The 13622-nt window shown below is 46.6% G+C and overlaps 1 long non-coding RNA gene and 1 other non-coding gene across 2 annotated transcripts in view; both read left to right on the top strand.

The window, feature by feature from the left end:
- Positions 1 to 13622, top strand: part of LOC119432908 (uncharacterized) — a 116636-nt gene that overhangs the window by 20617 nt on the left and 82397 nt on the right. The window lies entirely within an intron of this gene.
- Trnas-gga (transfer RNA serine (anticodon GGA)) lies at positions 11701 to 11775 on the top strand. The gene has a single exon. It is a non-coding gene; the product is annotated as a tRNA-Ser (tRNA).

The raw sequence follows: 13622 nt of genomic DNA, 5'->3' as shown, positions 1-13622 counted from the left end.
GAAAAGGAGCTAAGCCACGAAAAAGATCAACTAGCCGAGGAGATAGAAGCGCTGCGAGAGTCGCGTACATTTGAGCATGCTAAATATGCAGCGCGAGAGCTGCAGGCCCGTGAAGAACGATTGAATAAAACGGAGGATTCAGTACGTGAGCTCTGGCCGCGATTATTACAGCAGCAGTCACGCATGCTCACTTTAGAAGAGCTGAATTATGCCGGAGTAGCGGAGGGAGACGAAGACGACGCGTGACTCGACAAAAGGCCGAGAGTTGGGCTGGTCAATTGCGGTGTCCGCCGTTGTGACGTCGTCCACCAAACATTGCTTGATAAGTTGAATTCCCCGCTAGACAGGTGTAGTGACGTATATGGCTGCTGGGGAGGTTTTGAGAACGTGGAATATGAGGATAGAGAGTTCGCGTCGGTAACGTTGTGCAACGCTTGCCGTGCAAATGTTATGAAGTCATACGGTCTTGATCAAGTCGGAGTTTTATGCCTTTAGTTTAGCTTTATGCCTTTAGTCTCAGCCTACCCTCGTTTGAATGAACGAGAAATAAAATTCAATTTCAATTTCAAGTTAGTCTCGTTGAAGACTTAAGAAAGGAATCTGCTGCCAAAGTCCTTAGTAGGATGACATCCAAAGCGAATTGTCATCAAGCTCTCCACCACAACGTGAGCGTAATAAATGCTGTGCTGATAACCTTAACAGTGATTGTTCTGGTTGGTGCTGGTTCGAGCACCATATAGAAAAAAAGGACGGCGTAGAGCCGAACGCCTCTGAACATATGGTCCGTGGCAGAAGGTAACATCTCCGAAGGAGTAGTTACGAGGAAGTCTAGTAGCTTATTGTTATGAAAGGTTCTTTTGTTTAATGGTTCTAACGGTTCTCTGAGGCAGAGCCTCCGAGAACCCAATTGAGGACAAAGCCGTTTGTTGGAGGACACACGCAAACTTTTAATAAAACTGAAAGTGAAAAGTAACCCATCAAAATAAACACTAAAAGAAAAACTCATAATACGAAACACATGGAGCTAGAACGCTAACAATAGCAGGCAAGTTCAAGCAGGCCACGAATGTGTGGGTGCACAACAGTCTCGACGCGGAGAAGCGGAGATGAGACGATTCAAGAAGTGGCATCGATCTAACCAAAGGTCGGTGTATTGGACCATCGGACAGGCTACCAGAGCGTGGCAGCTCTGGCTTGGAGAGAGAAGACAGGCGGCTTTGCGGCGCGGGCAGACGGCGGCGGCGTTCTGGTCAGGCAGCTGGGCGTGGAACTGAAGTGAAGTTTATTTTCCTTCTAACAAAGGAGGAAGCCGGGGCTAAAGGCTGGAAGGCCTGACGAAGGCCTCGGCTCCCCTGTGCAGTTTGACATCATACAACGCATAACTGAAAATGTAACAATCTAAACACAGAATCTCAGATGAACATACAGTTATTACAAAGAAGCAAATAACAAGCAGACATCAATAAAGTGGCGCTATACAAAACACAAGTCAGAATCAATTACATATTGTTTGGTTTGTTTTTTAAATACGCTCAAAGAAAGACCAAAATTAACATTTGTTGACACCTTATTAAGAGTTGAAATTAAGTAAAAATTTAATTTTTGTTTGCCATAGTTAGTACGTGTTTTAGGAACCTGGTGGATTTGTGTACGAAAGTAGTATGCGTCACTAGACATAGGATAATTTTGTATGTGTAATTTACTATTTTTAATATATTGCAGCAGACGAAAAGGGTAGAACTGATTCGCTTCAATCAGATCATACCTGCAAGATAACGGCAACGTGGACAAATCTTTTGGTCGGCCATAGTGACCATGGATGTACCGCAGGGCTCTCTTCTGGAGTATTAGTAGTTTCTGATAGTTAGTAGAAGTAGTGGTTCCCCATACTAGAACACAGGAGGTCAACTTAGAGTATATAAGTGCATAATAGATCTGCAGTATTAGCCACAAAGGTACCAGATTAGCTACTCTGTAGAGACAGCCAACACTTTTACTTATTTCAGATGTCAATTTGGAGATATGTGTGTTCCAGGAAAGGTTTTGGTGGAACCACACGCCAAGAAATTTAATACAGTCAACCTCATTTATTGTTACGTTACCGAACTGAACGCTGATTTTATGTAAATCAGCAGTATTAATTGGTCTAAATATAATGTAACATGTTTTAGATAAACTTAAGGAAAACTTATTGCGTTGTAGCCAGGATTGTAAGTTATGTAATACCTATTTACCATACCCTCTGCTTGCTTTAGAGATTTGGCAGTAAAAAATATGTTTGCATCATCAGCATACATAATCATGTCCTGAGCACCGAGTAGATTGGTAATGTCATTAATGTACATTAAAAACCATATCGGTCCAAATATGGATCTCTGAGGAACTCCAGAAGTGACTGGCAGTCGGTTAGAAGAGGCATCATTCACCCACACATATTGCGTCCTATTACATAAATAATTCTGTAGTAGGTTTAGTGTAACACCACGTATGCCATAATTATTTAACTTGTGTAAGAGAGTGTCATGCTGTACGCAGTCGAACCCGCCTTCCGAAAATCTAAAAATAATCCAAGAATGTATTGCTTGTCTTCGATGCTTTGAATAATTTAATCCTTAATAACAAGTAGCGCTTGCTCTGTAGATTTTTTCTTCGGGAAGCCAAACTGGCAAGATGATATGAGGTTGTTTTTAGTGAAGAAACATTCAAGCCTGCAATTAATGAAACCCTCGAACACTTTAGAAAATATTGGCAACACGGAAATTGGTCGGTAGTTTGACATTTCTTTTTGATTACCACCTTTGTATATTGGACATACTCTGGCTATTTTTAAGTCATCGGGAAACATGCCAGTTTTAAACATCAGGTTAGCAAGGTAAGACAAAACTTCAGATATATAAGCTGCAGCATGTTTGATGGGAACAGATCTGATGTCATCATGTCCTGCAGATACATCATTTTTTTAAGTTGTTGATTAAAATGGATATTTCTTGAGCGGATGTCGGCGATAAAACACAGACTTTGATAGACACGTGATAAGGTTATCAAATGCAGTGTCGGCGTCATGTACATAACTGAGTGGTTTACCAACACTGACGAAGTATTTATTAAAAGCGTAGGCAAGTTTAACACCTGAAAAGTTTCCATCTGGCGTATTGATCTCGTTCACGGTGTTATTATCTTTTCGTTTGGTTAGATTTGTAACTTCCCGCCATACTTTACTACTCTCATTTTGTATTAGTGTAGAGCGCTCGATAAAGTAGTTATTTTTTGCAGCTTTTAATTCTTCATTCAGTTTATTTCTGTACTTTTTATATTCCTTGTACACAACAGGGTCCCGACTATCGACAAAAGAGTGGTACATCTTGTTCTTTGTGCGCATTTTTTCATGCAACTCTTTGCCTATCCAGGGCTTCCTGAATTGCTTTCTGTTTAATTTTCGTTGGATTAGGGTGAAAGCATTATTATAAGCGTCTAAAAACTTGCTAATAAACTCTGAATACGCCTCATTTATGTCACCTATGTCATATATGCTATGCCAATTTATATTCTGAACGAGGTATTCAAAGTTCATCAAGGTTTCATCAGTAATTTCCCGTGTAACATATTTAACAACTGCACGTTTAGGTTTGTCCACCCTTTGGATCACCCTTTGTGCACCCCAAAAAATTGGAATGTGATCGCTGATGTCAGAAATCTGCAAGCCAGATTCGACATAAGATGGTACGGCATTTGTCACACAAACATTTTAGAGGGTAGCAGTATCGATTGTAATTCTTGTCGGTAGAGTGATGTAATTTGAACACGCTAAATATGAGATAACACTGTTAAATTCTCTAGTATTCTGGTCATCAGACAGCAGATTGCAATTAATGTCGCCCATAAGTACAAACTGAAGAGACATGGAGTGCAAATTTTCAAGCAATTCTTCAAGAAAAGAAAAAAAAATATCGTTTGTTTCCAGTTGGTGGCCTATAAATTGCCGCGACGACTATGTTAGGCAGCGATACAGTTAAACATTCAACATTAGGACTCATTATTGAACAGTCTTCCAAGACAGAATGCTGGTAGCAACATTTACCGTAAACAGCAAGGCCTCCGCCCCTTCCAGTAGGCCGCAGTAGACCATTATACGCGTAGTTATGGAAATTAATATGATCATCATGAAAAAAAAATTAAATTATGGGGTTTTACGTGCCCAAAACAGTTCTGATTATGAGGCACGCCGTAGTAGGGGACTCTCCGGAAATTTGGACCACCTGGGGTTCTTTAACGTGCACCTAAATCTAAGTACACGGGTGTTTTCGCATTTCGCCCCCATCGAAATGCGGCCGCCGTGGCCGGGATTCGATCCCGCGACCTCGTGCTCAGCAGCCCAACACCATAGCCACTGAGCAACCACGGCGGGTGATGATGATGATCATCATGGGTGAGCAACCAAGTCTCAGAAAATAGCAAAGCATCAAATTCGGTCGTTAATGAAGTAAAAAAATGATCAAGGCGGTCGCGTTTGTTTTTAATGCTAAGAGAAATTTCTTGCTGTCGGCTACTGAACCTAGTGCTAAAAATCTCGGAGTTATAGAGAGAACAAGTTGGCGATTGGAACATGGCCATGATCACTCAAGTGAACAATTAAGCCACTACTGGGATATCTTGCACAAGTCGCCCTCATCGATAATCCTGATGGCATTAGTGGATTCATTCTTTCGGGCGAAAATCTTGCCTCCGCTCGTCCAAACAAATTTCCAAGACATTTGTTTCTTGCGGGCAATGGTGGCTCCCAACAGCCGCTTATTCGATCGGGTTAGATGCTCGTTAACATACACCCGATCAGATCCATGAACTCCCAGCATTTCGTTCGTAATCTGATGTTTCCTAGCTTTTGAAAGAACTGCCTGTCGCTTATCGCGGCGCACGAAACGAACAATAATGTTGCTTTCACCTTCCATGCGCGTCGCTATCTTGTGACACGTATCAATGTCAGCAGCACAAAGTGGCTCTTGAATGATTTCGCCAAGTCTTTTAAAGCGAAGCTTTGTACCTCTACCAGCCAAGGGTTCTGTCGTGTCCGTCGTTGTAAGCAAAAAACGATCCCGACGAACCCCTAACAATTGCAGGTATAGCAGTATAGCTTACTTGAATTCAGGCATTCAGCGTACAACTAAGCACTCGTTTTCGCAAGAAAAAACCACAAAAACAAGCTTCAAAGGGATGAGCCAACATGATGGATGATAAGGGCTGCGGGCAAACAACGGAAACAGGCTCGGCGCGGTCCGTAAGATTAGATTGCAGCTGTTGCAAAGCTTATGCAGCTGCTTGACAGAGAGTTGACGTCATTCGAAACCCTTCCAGCCTAGTAACTGCTTCGGTTCATTTCTAGACTACCCCACTATGGGGTAGTCTAGTAGTGTATATCACACCGATCATAAAGCAGTAGTGAACATTGCTGTGAAGTAAATAATAATAAAGGCCGTGGTTAAAGTTACGTTGTAGTGTGTGAAATATCAAGTGCGCCGCAGTCACCGTGAGGGTGGCGTAAAAAGCTTCGCTTTCCAACCACCTTCACAGGGTGGATTGGCGGGCAATTTTTTTTATTACATCATCAGTGCTGTCGACCGACTTGACGCCCTTTATCTCTAGGTTATTCAATCGGCTATATTGCTCAAGCTCGTCCACCCTTTGGGCTAGCTGCTTGTTTTCTTTCTTGAGAGCTTGGATACTTTGCAGCAGAACGCTCAGTTCGTGCCTCAAGGCTTTCAATTCAGTACTTATTACCCTAGTTTCATCGCAAGTGTCACTGCAGAACTTGACACTTTCCTTCACGGAGCGCATTTCAAGTGTAATTTCACGTTTAAAGTCATCCAGAGCCTTCACGAAGTCTTTTGACATTTTCACAAACACAAATGCAATAAAATACAAATATGATACAAGTGTAATGAAAGCTTGGCAGCAGCGCACAGCAAGTTACAAAGTATATATGAAAAACTTCAAATAGAGCTTACCTGCAAGAAGCAGAAAAATTAGGCTGGCGCGTATGGATTGTGCGCTGCTGCCAAACTACGCCCAAATGCAGAGCTGGCAACCGTTTTATAGCAGCTGAAGCCGCTGTCCCCGTGCTGATTGGCTCCTGTGATGCAGCGCCCCGTCCGGAAAGCAGCAGCTATCAGGCTACGGACTTGCGTCGTAGCGTGATGAACCAGCCGAAGTGAGTCGGTCGGTCCTACAATGCTTGATCACCGCTGCAAGAAGCAGAAAAAACTCGGGCCCGTAGCGCGACTGCTCACGTTCTACCCACGGGAGCAGAAGTCCGCCAGTCTCGGGTAGCACTTCACGATCCGGTAGGGTGGCGACACCCAGGAACGGGTTGGCAGGAGGTCCAGGTCGGGTGGAGTCCTGGTGGCTCGGGTTCGGAACCCGACGGCCCGTCTTCAACTTCCGGTCCGGTGGCCGACCTTCTCCTGGCGTCGCTTCCTGGAGCTCTCCCTCTCTTCTGCCAGCGCGCCTCGCTTTTCTGCCGCTTTGGCCGATTCGCCGTTTGCTCATTGGGCACTCGAAGCTTCGTGGTCTCTTGTGATTGGATGCCCTTTTTTTGTTGTTTTGTTTTCCTCTTGCGCCGCGTGTTCACGTCCCGGACGGTCTTCGACGTTGTCGTTTTCCATCCCGCACGGAATTCGCCTCCGCGCGCGCACTCCTTGTCGTCTGCTTCTTGTTTATCGTGATTCACCGCACCGTGTCACGCACTCCATACACCACACTTATGTTTAGGCTCAGGCAAATGTCTACTGTCATACAGAAATGGGGCCAGCGAGTCCGGCAAAACATTCCCTGCAGGTGGCGTGCAGGATGCTACAGAGTGGCGTTTGAAACTTGACGATAACAAAGAATATCATTGCTTCTATGGGCATTATCAATACACAGATTTTGCACATAAACAAAATGTGAATATCAAAGGTCTGGATACGAAAAGGCATCCTGTAGGGACCAACATGGAGCACGTTGCTAAATGTAGAAGAAAGATATGTGACTTGTAGGACAATGAGGAAATATGGACAGTAGAATGCACTCAGAGTAGGAACGCAGAACGCGCTCTGCGCGTGAAGCGGTTCGCGGGAAAAGGTTGTGCCATGCCAGTAAAGTTGGCACGTCAGCTTGTGCTGCCAAGTAATGTTAGGCGAGGAGCCTTACTCTCAGGTGGATTTCTTGCACTGCATCTAAGAAAGCATGTCCGGTTTAAACTATTATATGTAGAGAGAATGTCTGTACACGCTGACACCGCAGGCACTGAAAAAAAAATTGTATCTCTGCAGTGTGTTCCACTGTTTCATGGATAGTGTTCAGCATTAGAGGAGGTAACGATGAGTCATCCTCTGTTATAAGGACTAAGTTCGGTTGCACAGTTTTTTTATGAGTGTCTGGGTGTATGTGAGATAGCTCATATTGTGTGCAATCTGTTCGTAGACTGATGTATTACGTTTAGGGCTTAGGAAAGAAATGTCAGAATTGCCTAAAATCTGTTTGCTCAAAGCACAGCTAGTCTAGATAGCGAGTTCTCAGGCATTCGTAACTACATTGACACTGAGCCTCGTGATACTGAAAGAGATGGTGGCACTCAGGTGCTGCTTATTTTGTTTCATTTTTCTTTTTTTGCTGTTTAGCTTTGTACAGTTGGGAACGTGCTTAGTTGCTAGAATGTTAGCCCCCTTGACTTTCCGCTACCTACTAACATATCATCGCATATGCCACCCATTGTGTTATCGACAGATGGCTTACTGTCAATCATTGAAAAAAAAACAACAATTGTGTACTTCTTCTGGTGTAGACTAAATCAACTACAGAATTCTAAAGAATCCTAAGCATATATCCGCGGCATGTTTCAGTTTACTATTCTTGCAGTCATTGTCTACAGGTGCCTCACCATATGATTGGAAAGTGGGAAATGTCATTACAGTCTTCAAAGCAGGTAACAAAGACTCCCCCTTAAACTACCGTCCATTCATTAACTACCATCCCTTGCAAAATCATGAAACATGTCATATGCTCGCATATCATGAACTTTTTAGACTCGGTAAACTTCTTTCATCAACATCGTTTTTGTAAGGGGCTTTCATGTGAAACACAACTATCTATCTCCCATCATGATCTGTATGTTAACCTTGATAACAACGTTCAAACCGATGCCATCTTTCTAGACTATACTCTAAAGTTTTTGATAGAGTGCCTCATAACCGCTTACTAATAAAATTATCCCGATTGAACTTAGATCCTCACGTAGTACAATGGATAAAAGAATTCCTAACTAACCGTTCCCAGTTCGTCCTTGTTAATACATACTCCTACAAACCGCTACCTGTCACTTCAAGCGTGCTTCAAGGTTCTGTCTTGCGACCGCCTTCTTTTCTTAATATACAATAATGATCTTACGCTGCATGTATCTTGTCCTATTCGTATGTTCGCTGACGACTGTGTGATTTATCGTACTGTAACATCTCTGACCAAGCATCTCTGCAGATAGACCTTAATAAGTTGCAAAATTGGTGCAACCGTTGCCAAATGGCCTTGAACTGTAAAAAATACAAATTTATTTCAATTTCCCGCCGTCGCGAATCCCTATCTCTCTACTTACACAATCGCGAACGTCCCTGTAGAATAAGTTCTAGCGTATAAGTACTTAGGCATAACCCTGTTCCACAACCTTTCCTGGAATGCGCATACGACTAACGTAATTTCGTCACCTAATGAGACCCTAGGGTTCATGAGACTTCACCTACGTCATGCTCCACAGCACGTCAAACTACTTGCATGCTAATCATTTGTCAGACCACAACTGGAACATGCCGCCGCCATCTGGAACCACCACCAAACATATATCATCAATGCATTCGAGTCGGTTCAGAATCGTGCGACTAGATTCATCCATTCTTCATATTCATATAATATTGTTACGTGTGGAAGGACACAGACGAAAGAGACTATTTACAGGCTATTTACACTGGAGCCAGACAGCCAGGCCCACACTCGCTCGCACCAAGAGCACAGACACACTTCATCGTCTTTCTCACGGCGGCTCGTCTCTTGAGCATCTCTAGATGATATCGACACTACCCCCCCCCCCCCCCCCCCCCCCCTAGCTGCAAAAGCGCCGCCACGGTGCTGACAAAGATCCAATGCGCTTGGAGAGTTGTAGGGTTTGAATCGGGCGACGTGGACAATATCACTGGTGGTCACAGCGGAGGACGTAGTGGGCGTGGGTAGAACGATTTCGTAGGTGACATCGGTCACTTGGCGGAGCACGCGATATGGGCCTGTGTAACAGGAGAGCAGTTTTTCACAAAGGCTAACTTTACGCGATGGTGACCAAAGCAACACGTGGATGCCGGGCGCGAAATGCACATCACGGTGACGGAGGTCGTAGCGTTGTTTCTATTTTTCTTGAGACACTTGCAGACGAGCACGCGCAAGTTGGCGAGCATGGTCAGCACGGGCGATTGCATCACGAGCATAATCGCTAGTTGAAGCTGTGGTGGACGGAAGCACAGTGTCTAGTGGTAGCGTCGGTTCTCGGCCATACAAGAGGTAAAACGGGGAAAAGCCAGCAGTTTCGAGACGGGAAGAGTTGTACGCAAAGGTAATGTAAGGTAGAGCCAGGTCCCAGTCACGGTGGTCGGCTAAAACATACTTCGATAGCATGTCTGTAGGCGTGCGGTTCAGACGCTCAGTGAGGCCGTTCGTTTGTGGGTGGTAGGAGGTGGTAATTTTATGCTGTATTGAGCAGGCACGCATGATGTCGTCAATGACTTTGGACAAGAACGTACGGCCACGGTCGGTGAGCATTTGACGCGGAGCACCATGCATCAAAATGATATCGTGGAGGAGGAAGTCCGCGACGTCAGTAGCGCAACTGGTCGGAAGAGCGCCTGTTATGGCGTAGTGGGTCGCGTAGTCCGTAGCGACGGCAACCCACTTGTTTCCTGATGTAGATTCCGGAAAGGGGCCGAGAAGGTCTAAGCCAACACGATGGAAGGGCTCAGCAGGGATGTCGAGCGGCTGCAGGTAACCAGCAGGGAGCTGGAAAGGCTTCTTGCGTCGTTGGCAAAGTTCACAAGCGGCGACGTAATGCCGTACGGAACGGTCAAGGCCCTGCCAGAAAAAACGGCGGATGTACTCGGTCATAGGTTCGAGATACGCCGAGGTGTCCTGCCTTTGGTGCGTCGTAAAGGTCTTCTAGAATGGTTGAGCGGAGGTGTTTAGGTACTACAAGTAGGAACCCAGAGCCGTCCGGATGAAGGTTATGACGGTACAGAGTACCGTCGCGGAGGACGAAGAGGCGTAGAGTAGCATCGGCCGGAGAGTGTTCCAAATGGTCCGATGAGGGCTCTGATGTAGGCATCACGACGTTGCTCGTCGGCGAAATGAAGGAGCTGGGATACTGAGAAAACGCAAGCAGCACTGTCAGTATTGGAGGAGTCAGAGTCGTCAACAGGGTAACGCGACAAGCTGTCAGTGTCTTGGTGCAGGCGGCCAGACTTGTACACCACGGAATATGAAAATTCTTGTAGCCTCAAAGCCCATCGACCAAGCCGGCCTGTAGGATCCTTTAGCGATGAGAGCCAGCAGAGGGCATGATGGTCAGTGACTACGGAGAAAGGACGACCGTCAAGGTAAGGACGGAACTTCGCAACTGCCCAGACAACAGCAAGGCATTCCCTTTCCGTAATGAAATAGTTGCGCTCCGATGGTGATAGGAGGCGGCTTGCGTAAGCAATAACGCGATCCTGGCCACGCTGACGCTGGGCTAAGACGGCACCTACACCATGACCGCTGGCATCTGTACGCAATTCTGTAGGGGCATCAGGGTCGAAGTGGGCGAGAATGGGTGGTTAGGTGAGAAGAGTGACGAGACGAGAGAAGGCGGTGGCTTCTGAAGTACGCCACGAAAATTGTACGCCTTTCTTCAGAAGATTAGTGAGGGGTCTAGCAATTGCCGCGAAATGTTGCACAAAACGACGAAAGTACGAGCATAGCGCAACAAAACTGCGAACGTCGGCGGCTGTCTTCGGAACCGGGAAGTCTCGGACAGCGCGAGTTTTGTCGGGATCAGGCTGCACTCCGGAAGCGTCGATAAGATGGCCCAGAACAGTAATTTGGCGGCGGCCAAAACGACATTTGGACGAGTTGAGTTGCAGCTTCGCCTTTCGAAATACGTCAAGTTAGACGCTCAACGTGAGAGTCGAACGTTGGCGAGAAGACGATGACGTCGTCGAGGAAACACAGACACGTAGACCATTTAAAACCATGGAGCAGTCCATCATACGCTCAAAGGTGGCAGGGCCATTGCATAACCAAACGGCATTACTTTAAATTGGTACAGGCCATCAGGTGTTATGAATGTGGTTTTTTCTCTGTCCACATCGTCAACAGGAATCTGCCAGTATCCAGAGCGAAGATCAATAGAAGAGAAATAGCTAATTAAAGAGAAACTGAGACTTCCACCCAAATGTAGCAATTCGCTACTATGGAAACCCAACCGGGTTCCTCGAAAGAAAACCTCGCAGTTGAAGAAAAATTCGTCCTGGTCCGGGACTCGAACCCGGGACCACCGCCTTTCCGGGGCAGCCCCCGGATTTCCGCTGAATTATTACATCATATACTTGCCTTTGCTTCGAGTTGTCGACAAATTCGACTTCGCCCTGCCATCTGCTAGCCGCCTGGTTAGCTCAGATGGTAGAGCGGCTGCCCCGGAAAGGCGGTGGTCCCGGGTTCGAGTCCCGGACCAGGACGAATTTTTCTTCAACTGCGAGGTTTTCTTTCGAGGAACCCGGTTGGGTTTCCATAGTAGCGAATTGCTACATTTGGGTGGAAGTCTCAGTTTCTCTTTAATTACTTATCTCCACCTAGCGGATTTCCGCTGAATTATTACATCATATACTTGCCTTTGCTTCGAGTTGTCGACAAATTCGACTTCGCCCTGCCATCTGCTAGCCGCCTGGTTAGCTCAGATGGTAGAGCGGCTGCCCCGGAAAGGCGGTGGTCCGGGTTCGAGTCCCGGACCAGGACGAATTTTTCTTCAACTGCGAGGTTTTCTTTCGAGGAACCCGGTTGGGTTTCCATAGTAGCGAATTGCTACATTTGGGTGGAAGTCTCAGTTTCTCTTTAATTACTTATCTCCACCTAGCGGATTTCCGCTGAATTATTACATCACAAGAGAAATAGCTGGAACCGTAAAGGCAGTCAAGGGCGTCGTCGATATATAGGAGCGGGTAGACGTCTTTCTTAGTAATTTTGTTCAAATGTCGGTAGTCTACACAGAAGCGCCACGTGCCGTCCTTCTTCTTAACCAAGACCACAGGCGACGCTCAGGCACTCGAAGAAGGCTCAATGATGTCTTTATCTAGCTTTTTGGTCACTCCATTTTGAATTACTCGGCGTTCCGACGCAGAAACGCGATATGGTCGTCGGTGAATAGGCGTAGCATCGCCAGTAGGAATCCGATGCTTGACTGCGAGCGTCTGGCCTAAAGGACGATCGTCGAAGTCGAAAATATCTCGGTAGGCCGACAACACTTTGCAAAGGTCTTCAACCTGAGTAGAGGACAGATCCGCCGCAACCATTTTCTTTATGTTGGGAACGGCGCCCGAGGCTGGCGCGAGGCGCACGCCAAGTTCAGAAGAACCATCGGTTGATAAAGCTGCCATTTGATGGTCGCCGAGGCAATCAACGTTGGCAAGACAAAATACCTTGCTGGTGAATTTGCTTTGCCAATCCAAAGTTAAAAATAGGCATGCGAGTGCAGTTATTAGTAATAGTAAGGACACTATGAGGCACGGTGACGTCATACTGTAGTGGAATGTCGGGCAGAGGAGTGACGAGGTACTCGCCATCAGCAACAGGTGGGGAATACAACAGTTCTATATAGGCTATTGACTTTGGTGGTGGGCGAATAAAGCCGTTGGGGCGTAAATAATGCGGCACTGGGGCTCATCAGGAGGTTCTGCGAGAATCGGCAACCCAAAGCGAAGGGTACTGGCAGAGCAATCAAGAAGAGCAGAATGTGCAGAAAGAAAATTGAGTCCGAGAATTAGGTCGTGGGGGCAATGAGTAAGCACAGAGGACAGGAGTGTGACGGCTGGCGATGCTGACACGTGCCGTACACATGCCGACGATAGGGACAGTAGCGCCATCCGCAACGAGGACGACGCGTGTCGACGCTGGGGTGAGGAGCTTCCTCAGTCGTCGTCGGAAGGCAGCACTCATAATTGAAATATGGGCCCCTGTATCGATCAGTGCCGTGACAGGACAGCCGTCGACGTCACGTCAAGAAGGTTTTGGTTCGTAGGCAACGTGAACAGAGGATTTGAGGGCAGGGTCTACAACGCAGTTTCACCTCCAGAGCTGCAGTGGCTAGTTTTCCAGCGGCATCCGGGAGGCGATAGGCGGCGAAGAAAAGCGACGGGGTTGGGGCGAACGAGACTGATGGCGGCGTGGTGAGGGCGAGCGGCTGTAGCGAAGGTTCGGAGCGGGGGCATCAGCGGCAGTGAGTTCGTGGCGGGTGGTATGGGAACAGAAGGTCCAAAGGTGCGGGAATAAGCGGAGGCGTATGTCCGAGGAAGAGGTGGCCATCGGTTGCG

This window comes from Dermacentor silvarum, chromosome 11, assembly GCF_013339745.2.
Source record: "Dermacentor silvarum isolate Dsil-2018 chromosome 11, BIME_Dsil_1.4, whole genome shotgun sequence".
NCBI classification, from domain to species: Eukaryota; Metazoa; Arthropoda; class Arachnida; order Ixodida; family Ixodidae; genus Dermacentor; species Dermacentor silvarum.
Note: the sequence above shows the minus strand (reverse complement) of the source record. Positions and strands in the feature narration are given on the sequence as shown.